We start from the raw sequence: 11,883 nt of genomic DNA on the forward strand, positions 1-11,883 counted from the left end.
ACAGGGAAACATTTCTGAGCATGACTGTTATAATTCCAGGAAACAATTTTTCCTAATTTTTGCCCCAGTTTGTTCTGTTCTGAAAAACAGAAATTCAAAATTTCACAAAGCTGTAGTTAGAGCCATTTATCACAGGAGGGACCAATACTGCTTATATATGCATGTGTGTGTGAGCACTGTCACTCCCACACACAGCACATCCACCGTGCCTTTCAGTGGCACCCCCAGGACACTCTCAGGGCTGGTTTCACCCCCAGAGAGCTGCCAGCCTCCAGCCCCATCACCAGAGAATGCCCTTCAGTCTGTAGGAAGTCCCACATGCCTGGGAGTATCCAGTACAAGAGCACTGTCAAACACAGGTGATGGCTGTCCACAAGTTACCTTAAAAAGAGGGTGTTTAGGGCTGGCACAGCCATCTCTACCATCACCACAGGGTTCACACACAACCCAGTTCAGAGTCCTCCTGCTCTCCTCCAGGGCAGACCCAGGGTTTGGTGCTGATGTGAATAAAAGAAACTGGTTTGAATAATCTCCTGTTTTGGGAACAAGTGTTAAAAACAGCATGTACTTTAAAAAAAAGAGGGAAGAGTGTAGGAATCTCACAGCTGCAGTATAATTTGACCTGTGATGTTAATTTATGTTGCTGAAAATCCTCTCCCCTGAGCATAATTAAGAACATGCTGATATGGAGAAAGATGACATGCTCCTAATCATGCACTGCATGCCCAAGGTGGATCCACGTACCTACTTTCACCTCAGTAAGTGTAATCCTAACGCTGCATCCAGTAACAGTTTGATGACTGTATGGACTCTCCTACAGTGTTCTTGCTGTCCAACTGAGGCCTACAAATATGGCTGGCTGTGTCACTGGTCCCTTACAGAAAGTGCTCCTGGGAGTTCTCTGTGCCAGGCAACAGCTAAACCAGGGAATAAAATCTTCCCCTGTGCTCCCTCTCTGCCCACCAAAGCTTTTTAGCTGTTCTGTTTCCCATTTGCTTAGAATAGCCTTCTTCTTCCAAAAAGCTAAAAGACATTCTAAAACATCTCTGTATATTTATTTTTCACAGTCTTTCAGTGTTGACTTCCTCTCCATGACATACCTTCAGAGTCCCCTGGTGTTAGGTCCTGTCTTGTTCCTGTAAGCTGAGGACACTGTAAGGGATCCACTGTGGCTCTTTTTGCACTGGTGGGATAGCTGACATGACCAGATTAGCCACATATACCTTAGCCCTCTAGACCAAACTGGCCAGGACTCTATGCTCCTCTCCTGCCAGACTCTCAGCACCCATTGCCTTGGTTTCCCTGCTATAGACCAGTCTTTCCCTGGTACCTTCACCTGGGGGAATTTTCTGTATCTTGGTCTCTTCCTTACTGAGGGAAAAACCCCTCTCTTAGATATTTCCCAGCTGGCATTTCTGCAAAAGCAGCACCTATCATCATCCCTGGACATACAGCGTTGCACCAGGAGATATATTTCTCTCTTTTATTATAAATAATGCATAATAATATTTCATTCTGCTAATTCTCTGATTGTCTCCAACAGTTCCAAACTCATTCACCTTCTAACCATGTAAGAATAAACTGCAGGGACAATTCATATTGCATCTACAGCTGAACACTCTCTTGCACTCCGTGGCTGCCCAAACAGTACCCTCTGGACTTATTCCCTGTGGGTTGGCAGGAGCTCAGGGCTTACAGGCTCTCTGAAGCTTGTATCTGATGCAAAATCAGTTTCTTGCTGAGACATTGCAGTTTCTTCATAAGGCTCCTGCTAAAGCCTAAAAGAACATGCAGAAGACTTAATCCATGACAGGGCTGTCCTGAGCTGCAAGAGGAGTGTGGATCTGAGACGGGCTGCCTTCCCAGTGATGACTGTTGCCACCTCCTCGAAACAGCTTGCAGCAGCCTTGCCAATTGCTGGGTTTCATCCCTAAATATAGAAAGGTTTGAGGCTTTATGTGATGAAGATGAGTAAGAGATCTTCCTTGTAGGGACAGAAGCATACTGACACTTCGAGGAAGCAGTACAGCCCCTTTGAGAACCAAGGTATGCATTGTTTTAAAAAAAGAAGATAATAAGATAAAGTATAACCACGGGAAGAGAGAAAATTGGTGTGTAGGTTATGCCTCCTCTCTGAAGCTTCAGAGGTTGCCATCATCCCCCTTGAAGACTATTTCAAGACTAATATATGGATCTTGAGTGTGGCTGTTACCATGGGCACATATCTAATCAAATGGAGCCTAATTATGCATATTACCCAGTTTGGCATTTGGAAGCACTTCAGTGATGATACTTCTGCTTGTCTGACAAATAACATGATTATTCAGTAAGCTGCATATGTTTTAATGTTGGATTTTTGTTCTTTGGTAAGAAACTGTCTAGCTAACCAAAAGTGCTTCTCACTTGCAAAGTCACAACCATTAGCAACCAAATTCAATTAATTACATTTGATAAGCTAATAAATATTTTTAGGACTTTTTGTGCTATGCTCAGTCACCTTTAGAACACACTTCATCATTAGTCACCAAAAAACGAAGTGTTCTCTTTTTTCCAAGGATGAGAGCATTTAAAAATTTAAGTTTAACATTATAAATTATAATGTTATTTGCTTTAAAAATAGATTTTAAAATTGATGCTTGCCTTCAGCTTCAAAACTGGTCTGAAAACAGATTCTTTATAAATGTCTTGGATTTATGGGAAAAGCAAGGAATTTTTCAGAATCGTGTCAGAAAAAAGGTTTGTGATGCTCATTCTCATGGCCTCACTATATTAAAAATGCGTTCTCCCACCCTGCTACAATGCCCCCCAACACAAATAGAAGGCAAGATTTTTTCCTGTGACACCCACAGAAGAGGAGATTGCCAGCAGAAAGACAGTGGGATGGGTAGTGACAGAGGCTGCAGAGCTGGGCCATGCTTTAAATAATCTGTGACAATGAGCTGGGAGACAAGACAGGAGCCTGACTGGCTGGGGTGAAGGTCCTGGGGAGAGGAGCAATCCCACCTGTGCATACAGCAACGTGCTTTCCTTCTCTATCTCTCTGCTGGTTTTACTTGACTAGTTTTCTTATAACTATATTTAGGAAAAAGACAGAGAAAGACCCCTCTGGAATTGTGTTGTTTTACCTTCAATCCCCATCATACCCACACAGGTGCCCGAAGGACACACAGCTGGGAGAACCTGCCAGTTACAGCAGCCTCTTTCTTCCCCTCTTCCATGCCCTGCAGTGATAATGAGAGAAGAAAGAGACCCTGTAAATCACCAGGTGACCAGAGGCACACCACCTTCTGTGCTTTTCTTCCTGTGACAAGGATTCCCCAAGTCTGCAAGAGAGAAATAGGCAAAGTGTGGAGTTGAGTACAGGAATGAAACAAACTCCTGAGCTGCAGGAGGAACTGGTAGAACAGAACAGAAAACCATCCAAATTGGAGGTGTCCTGTCAAGACTAGCAGTAAAAAAGTGTTTCTACCAGAGTGAGCGATGAGTAGGTCAGACCATGACAAGACAGAAGAAGTACTTGGCAGGATGAGCCATGTGATGTCCAGATGAGAGGTCACTGACACCAGCACAAGTTGTGGCAGGTTGGCTTAGGCACAATTCTTGTAGAATCCCATTGGCGAGCACAGCTGCTGATCAGAAAGAAGACAGGGACTCTCTTTTGCAGCCTCAGTGTGGATGTATGAAAGACCCCCAGTTGACCTCTATCTTCAGCATGAGGATACCTGCCCCAGCCACTGGGCAGGTGGTCTGTAAGGGCATGGCTTACCTGGTGCTGCCAGGTAAATCATGCCCTTACAGAGTGCTGAGTGCTCCTGCTCCAGCTGCTCAATTAGCTTGTACTGAGCTGGTAGGATTGGAGTTCATATGGCTGCCACTGTAACACTCAGGTTAGATGCCATTTATGTAAAATTGAAGTGTCAATAATAAACCACAAAACAATAGTTGCAATATGGGTGTCCTTGCTACAGATGGGAGTGTATCATTCAGTTCTGGTTGTCATCTGACTCAGTCAGCAGATTCTGTGGGAAATCAATTTTGAAGTTCCCGGCTCCAGTCACTCTATGACACCAGGCACCATACAGCCTCCTCTCCCTCCCCCAGCACCCCACATCATTAAAAGTAATTAAACTCTTGTCCCGTGGTGTCCAGGTGTCACAAGACACCTGGTAAGTCTCACCTCTAACCTCTAACTACCCTCTTGGCTGTGCTAGAATAGCAGCACTGCAGATGTTGCCTGTGGGGCTCAGTCTGCTCCCACCAAAGTGCTGGGTGAGCTGCTGGCGGGGCACCCGCAGCTCTGCCTGGTTTTCCAGGGCACGGTAGGGAGCTGCAAGTTAATCAGCAGTGCCCCACAGCAGGTCAGCACACACAGCTATCTGTGTTTTCCCATGTTTGTCATTTTCCATCAGCCTCCATTTTCCTCCAAACCTCTATGGTGTACCAATTAATCCAGAGGGTTTTCATTTACTCAGGCTGTCCAAATCAGCAACACACGAATACCCCCCACAATCTCTGCCAACAGCTCGTAATACATTTTAACTGCTCCTAGGCCTTTGATGTGTTAGCCTTCTGGGCAACATTATCATTACCCCTTATATACCTCTGTGGGTGAATGCAGCGCTGCACATGCTATGTACAGCCTGAAATAAAGCACATTGTCCTAAGAACCTGCAAGAATTGTGCCCTCTTTGCTAGCAAAGCCCTGAACCAGCCCAAAACAAACACAAATAACATGAGCTTATGGTGAGCTTATTTTCAAACTGGAAGAGCAAATATAGGGAGGAACAGGAAAAACCAAAAAAGGTGTTTGCCCAGGGAGAAGCTTTAGTGGGAGAAAAGAGTTCTGGTATACTCTGGAAGTGTGGGCATCCTGTCAAGGGAAGCAGATAGGGTGCCATGCAGATGTGCACATGCTAGAAGTACACATGGAATGGAATACATCATTCCAGCTGAAGTATCAGATATAGGCAAATTCAGGAAAATATAATGGGAAAAATTTAGGGAGGCAGGATTATTGTGGCCCCAGACTGGGGCATTCTTCACAACTTTAGAGACATTTATGGTTCCGAGGTCTCTTGTAGTTGAAATAGTTACAACTGTATTTCTCAGGGAATATAAATCAATGTGGGTGGCACCGGCTGACAATTTGGAAGGGTGCTCAGCCCAGCTGGGAAAATGTGAAAACAGAGCCCTGAAAGATTAGTTAGAGGTGGCATAGGTTAGCCAAGGTTGGTTCCACAGGACCCACACGGCTCACAGGTGCTTACAATAGAGGGGTGGAGAAACAAGCTCTGTGTAATAAGATATTTTAGTGGGAAATGATGGATATACAATGTTAATATGGGTACACTGTATTAACATACAGAGTACCCAAGCCCAGCCAGTGAGGGAGGGCGTCCAGACCTTGCCAGTCAGCCTGTAGCCCCTGAAGTTTTCTACTTGTCTTGCCAATTCTTTTACCAAAGGTAATAAATTTCTCCCCCGGTCTCCACAGTCACCCTCTAGCTGTAAAACAAAGTGATGCTCATTGTTGCCCTCCTTTATCCAGAGGGCTGATTTTTTTTTTTATAAATTCAAATAATAACTTCCCTATTTGCAGGCATCATACTGTAAATGATGGGCTGGTCTGTGCACATGCAGCACAAACCTTGTTAAAGTGAGCATGGCCAGCCTCCAGATCCTCCAGCTCTGCAAGGGGCTCATACTAGATTAAATTAGGAGTAGCTCAGAAAGATGAGAGGCAGAGAAAGGGGCTGCTTGCATTGGTCCCTAAAACAGGAGTGAGCCCTTCCCCACTCCCCCTGAAAGCACGTGGGGATAAATGGATCACAGAGTAGAGCTATTGAAACGTGTCTGGGGGAGGCCTGCTTTCAAGCAGGGCATGGGATGAACAATAGCTGCCATTTTGAAGCAATGGAGCCCAGAGTGCTCTTGAGGAGGTGACGGAAAGCACTGTCACAGGGTTCCACCCTGCCTTGTGAAATAAATGGCCCCTGAGAGCTCATTGTGCAATGGCTGCTGACGTGCAAAGCCAGCGCTGAAAAACATCAACTGTGCTTTCTAAAAATATGAAAGAGCAGTGCCCAAGGGAGGTGGCTTGGGAAGGGAGAAGCAGAGGGAAGAGCCCAGCAGTGTTGCTGTATCCCTGCAGGATTTCTGGGAAGGCACTGTGCCTTTCTGTGCCCTGCTGAGGGCAGGGTCATGCTGGGGCCCTGCTCATAGGAGTCACCAGCTGCGCAAACAAGCCCCTGGAGGAAAGAGCCCCTGTCCTTCACCAGTCCTCAGGGAAGATCACAGCCCTGCAGCAAACTTTGCAGGTGGGAGATAATCCTCCAAGCCAAGCTGTTCACACCCTGGCTGCAGCTGAGCAGGGGCAAGGGATGCTCCTGCCCCTGGTGAGCTCCTTGGACCTTCCCCATGAGGACAGCGGGCTGCAAGACCTTGGAGAGGTTTTGCTGCCCAGCAGGGCTGAAGGATGTGGCCAAACACATTAATTAAAATTCCCAGCAGAAAAATATGATCTGGGGAGAGAAAAGCATCCTTTCCAGCACTGCCAACCCCACATACTCAAAAATTATGCATCAGGCTCCAGAGAATCCCAGCTTTAAAATTGCAAGGCATTTTGTTCTGTTTTTCACAGAAAATTATAAACATTTGAGCTTTTCCTGCTTGCACTCTTGTTTCCTGAAATTTATGATCACATTTTCAAACTTTTCTGCAAATCCCTGAGGGCTACAAACTTCTTTTGTTTATAAAATGGAATTGAGCAGGTCATCTAATGCCCACACCTTTGCACCAAACAACAAAGATAAAAGGCTTACACTAAAATGAGGAGTATAGGAAACACTGGAGATCTCAAGAATGAACACCCTGAAGTCATTTTTCTCTAGGGTTGCACACAAAAAAATGTTAAGACGTTTTAACCAACATCACATTGCTTAAGTATTTTATTTGTCAGCATGAAGAACAGGTTTGCAGTGTCATTTTGCTTCCAATAATAATGTTGCTTGCAGCCAAGCACTGCAGGAAAGTTAAAACTGAGGCTGCTCTCTCTGCCTTAGGGGCCAGAGGAGCACACAGTTTGTAGGACCCTATGGTGTGCTCAGCATTGCTGCTGCTCTCGGAGCAGGGAAGGCTGAAAAACATTATTCAGTGTGAAGCCCAGACCTGGCATTCCATCTTTAGCCTGATCCATACAGAAATGCCTTGGCCAAAAGGGACAGGTGGGTGCCATCAACTTATTGTCTTTGTGTCCAAAGGCACTGAAAGAACTGCCGCATATCTTACAGGGGGACCTGTGTCACCGAGCAGGTAGACTGTGGGAAATATATCAGCCAGTGGAGAGGTCAGTGATCCTCCAAGATTAAAGGCTGATCTGAGTGTGAACTCGCTATCATGCCTCTTGAAAGGATTTGGCATGTAACAGCCTGATTATTGATTGCTGTCCTTAAGAGAATGTGATCCTCTCCTTTGCACTGATCCTGTTAGCTTTATTTACCACAGCACTTGCTGAAACATCCTCTCGCAGAGATAATGGCTTCCTTTGGTTGCTGTCAGAACAAATGGAAACAAAAACATGCTGCTAATAGTTGTGTCCTACTCTAATTAATTAAAGCAAGACAAAAGCACTGCACTGCTGGGTTTGGCTTGCCATTGCCTGGGTGCCTGGAGAGGCCCCAAGCACAGGGGCTGACCACAGGAATACCAATAACACAGCAGTGCCTAACACACAAGCTTTCCACCAGCCCAGAAAGTCAGCAAAACTTCATGAGGAATAGGAATATGTTTGGCACCCAAACTGGGATCCAGCCGCCCAGAGGCTGCTGTTCTAGACAGACCTGAGCCCACATGGGCCTAAGGAGCTGCCAAAGATGGCAGATGGGTAAAGTACAAATTAGCAAAGGGTTTTCAACAGTCCTCTTGAAATTTTTGTGGCACATCTGCACCATACAAAAAAGCCAATAGCTCTGTCCAGGCAGGCAGTAACAGAGTTTTAGCAGGATGGTGGAAGAGAGGCAGAAATTGGCTCGCCTGCATCTTACAGCACGATGCTAAGCAAGGAAATAAGTCTAGCTCTCTTCCCTTGCAAGTGAAGACCATAAACTCTGCACATCCTGCCTCTTCAGACTGAATCAGGGTCCAATCACAACAAGTACAAGTTGAAGAAAAAGGGAACAAAGTAAATGGAGTGCACCAATCCAAACTAAAAAGCAGTGGCATAGCCACAGCACTGAGCACTCACAGAGCTCACACTGTAAACAAACAAATCCCCATATCCAAGGGCTGCTGAACACACAGATACTTATTTATGATTTCTCTGCTGATGCATTGTGGTCACAAGAGCTTGGCCAGCAGTCCAGGACTATCCAGGCTTCAAACATCCCTTGGGAGATGGTTTCAGGTGCCCCTTAGCTGTGGTGCTGCCTGGTGAATCCCTGCTGTCCTCCATGCCCACTTGGGGTGCTCCTCTGGGCTGGAACACTCAGGACACCCCAGTGAGTGTCCTGTGGGTGCATGAGGGTCTTGGACTCTTTCATTAATCCTTGGCTATTCCTGAGCACCTTATTTCTTACTTTCCACTTTCCTAACTATCTCCTGAATTAAATCTTCATATTCATTATGTAGGAAGAAGGACTAGTGCATGTCACTAATTGAGCAGTTTAAAGCTATGATGTTAGAACTTGAGCGCAACCTAATGAAAGAAATTATTTAAAATATAAGCTTTGATACAAAATAAGCATACTCACCTCAGCTGAAGGTGCAATTGCCTTTTGTAGGTGTACAGCATCCACAGCTGGAAGTTAGGCAAACAACTGGGCAACCTTCTGCTGCCCACAGCAGCTCTCAGAAGCTCATGCCAAAGAGGGTTCTCACATGACCCAGAGAGAACACAGCATTTTCTGTAGAGTTATCACCCTGCAAAGGTCAAACAACAGTAGTTAATGCTCATTTCTCCTCTGAAACTAAGAGCAATAGTCAAGGCTATACAGATTGGAGACAGGTTTAGGGAAATGTCCTGCTGACACCATTTTATCAAAGTTGCAAGAAAACTTAAGCTGTCCAATTTTTCGGAAGCTGTCTTTGACATCTGGTCCCTAAAGAAATGAAACATTCAAGATTAACTAGATTCACTAATTACATAGTAAATAACTACAATGGACAATAAAAATATCTCTTCCTACAGAGAAAAATAAGCATCACAGACATGAACAGACTTCCTTCTATATTGTTTTTCATTAAAAATCTGCCCTTGAGGTGAACCTGCTTCAACACCACACTGACACCCTTCCTGCAGGCAGAGGTAGGAAAAACAGAGACATCCTTTGTATCTGGGAAGATGGGTTGCCCCCAGTGCTCCCCTCAACCCATCAGCAGGGGAGTTTCTGCCCCAGACGTGCAGCTTGCTTCCCACCAAGGGAAAGCAGTCTTTGCCATGTATCGTCACAGTGGCCACTGCTACAGGTTCCTTGGGGAAACAGAAAATCTATCACAGCAGCCAGAAATCCATGGCAACCTGGGCTTGCCTACCATGCACATAACCCTTCTCCAGAGCTCTCTGTCTGGAATAACTTAAAATCCTCAGGGTAGTATCACCACTGGAAGGATGGGGTAAGAACCCTTCCCACTCACCAAGGCCCTTAGATATTTCCCAGTGCTGGTGGAAAGCCTTGCTCAAGAAATTCAGAGGGAGATTCAGTGCACTGATATGATAGAAATGTTGGTCTAAATGACTGAAGCATCTCATGCTCTTGGGAGCAGCATTTCTTTCTACAGAGTTTCCTAAACTGCTCAGGGTATAGACAATGCCTACCTGCCCAGCAAACTCAAATTTAAAATAATCTGACAGAGAAGAGCCATCAGAGCAAGCTTCTTTTTCACTGCTGGCCAACAGGGGCATGCTCTGGCTGACATGGACGAGACCACCCTGGGTCTCCAGCTGGGACAAAGCCCTCAGTCACAGCTGGAACAAGTCATGCCAGGTCATGATTGTCTCTGCAGAAGCTCTCCTTGCTCCATTCCCACTCCAGCATAGTGCCCACATGTGGGCAGGGCTGTGGTGGGCAAAGTGCTACAAAATCACCCAGAAATTAGCAAATTGATTAGCCAAGCACATAACAGTACAGTTCCCACTGTTTTCACAAATCTTACCTGAGCAAAATGTGGGCATCAGAGGTCAAAGACATGTCTTGTATTGTGGGCCAAACCTGACATAATCAAGCACCACTGCTCCTGTTGGGCACATCTGCTGAAACAGGGCCTTTAGGCAGCCACTAGACTGAGCTCAAGTTATGTTAAATTCTGTAAAAACACAGGAGAGATGATGATCCCAGCTGCAAACTAAGAAATCGGACTTCAACCCCCCACCACTGAAAGGGGCACATAAACCATTTTTTAAATATCAGAGGAATTTATGAAGCTACATTATAAAAGCATGAAGCGCTAACTCCTTCAAAAAAAAAAATCCTCAACACAGTTCATTTTGAGCTCCAACAGGAAGTCTGCAAAGTCGTATACATTTTCTTATTCTTTTTTTAAACACTTCCTTTAATGCCTCCGGCTTGCTAAGCGTCGCTTGATGCCTGCTGCATTAGACCGTACCTGCGAATTGGGAATATCTTACTCGGTCAAGGCGATCTAAGCAGTCTTTGGGCGGTGTGTTTTGGGCGGTGAGCTCCGCTCTCCGGGCATGCGATCACTGCCCTCCAGCGGCACCGGCCGGGCAGGACCCGCCGCGGCAGCCGAGCCAGGTCAGGGCCAGCGCTGCGCCCGCCCGGCTGCTGCAGCGCCCCTGAGCCCTCAGTGCCCTCCCTCGGGCCGACCCTGCTCCCGCCCGGCTGCTGCAGCGCCCCTGAGCCCTCAGTGCCCTCCCGCGGGCCGGCCCTGCTCCCGCCCGGCTGCTGCAGCGCCCCTGAGCCCTCAGTGCCCTCCCGCGGGCCGGCCCTGCTCCCGCCCGCCCGGCTACAGCGCCCGTGAGCCCTCAGTGCCCTCCCGCGGGCCGGCCCTGCTCCCGCCCGGCTGCTGCAGCGCCCCTGAGCCCTCAGTGCCCTCCCGCGGGCCGGCCCTGCTCCCGCCCGGCTGCTGCAGCGCCCGTGAGCCCTCAGTGCCCTCCCGCGGGCCCGGCTGCTGCAGCGCCCCTGAGCCCTCAGTGCCCTCCCGCGGGCCCGGCTGCTGCAGCGCCCCTCAGCTCGCACTGAAAGGCGGACAGCACTGTAAGGGCAGCTGGGAGTTTGCCTTTCAGGAGCTGAGCCCTTCCAGGGAGCGGCCGAAGCACGGAAAGGGCACGCTTTGCCCAGGGGTTAGACAGCCACCTCCTGCAAGGCGAGCGCGTCCTCTGAGGCAAGGCGGGTCCTTGGGCCCCCGGTGCGACTCCCGGGCCCGCTGCCCCGCAGTGGGAGCGCGCTCCTTCCTCCAGCCTTCCCTCAGCCATCCTGCCACCCAGGCCCTGCCGCCGGGAGCAGCGTCTTTACAGCCGAGATGCAGCTCTTTGGCCACACTTCAATGCAAACTCCCAGCTCTGGTGCCCACGTCAAATAACTAGATGCACAAGCATGAACCAAGGTGAAATAACGATCTTAATTTCTTCAACCAGTCTCTTCCTTGGCTCCTGTGGTGTTTCCTCCATTAACTACCAGGAACCAGTAGGAATGCTTGAACAATGTACAACTAACAGGCATTTTTTAAATTATTAGAGTCATTTAAACATTATTCTACAGTCCTAGAAAGGGTGAGAATATTAGAACATTGTCATTTTAAAAACCTGAGCTACACTGAGTTTAGGGGAAGAGCAGGTGCTGCTGAGGCAATAGCACTTTATAAGCACTTTATTGCTTATATATATATTGCTTGACTCATTCTTTCTTACAAAATTCAGCACACAGCTGA

The 11,883-nt window shown here is 47.3% G+C and overlaps 1 long non-coding RNA gene across 2 annotated transcripts; it reads right to left on the reverse strand.

Annotated features, from left to right (window-relative positions):
• Nucleotides 1–1,520: 1,520 nt before the first annotated feature.
• On the reverse strand, nt 1,521–10,730 carry LOC134419880 (uncharacterized). Of its 2 annotated transcripts, XR_010028192.1 has the most exons (6): nt 10,600–10,730; nt 10,150–10,299; nt 8,748–8,916; nt 3,470–3,626; nt 3,126–3,323; nt 1,521–1,778 (listed from the first exon to the last, which is right to left on the reverse strand). It is a non-coding gene; the product is annotated as an uncharacterized LOC134419880 (long non-coding RNA). The 2 variants fall into 2 exon arrangements; XR_010028191.1 differs by lacking the exons at nt 1,521–1,778; nt 3,126–3,323; nt 3,470–3,626 and adding an exon at nt 6,944–7,550.
• Nucleotides 10,731–11,883: the final 1,153 nt, after the last annotated feature.

The sequence above is a fragment of the Melospiza melodia genome, chromosome 6 (assembly GCF_035770615.1).
Source record: "Melospiza melodia melodia isolate bMelMel2 chromosome 6, bMelMel2.pri, whole genome shotgun sequence".
NCBI lineage: Eukaryota > Metazoa > Chordata > Aves > Passeriformes > Passerellidae > Melospiza > Melospiza melodia.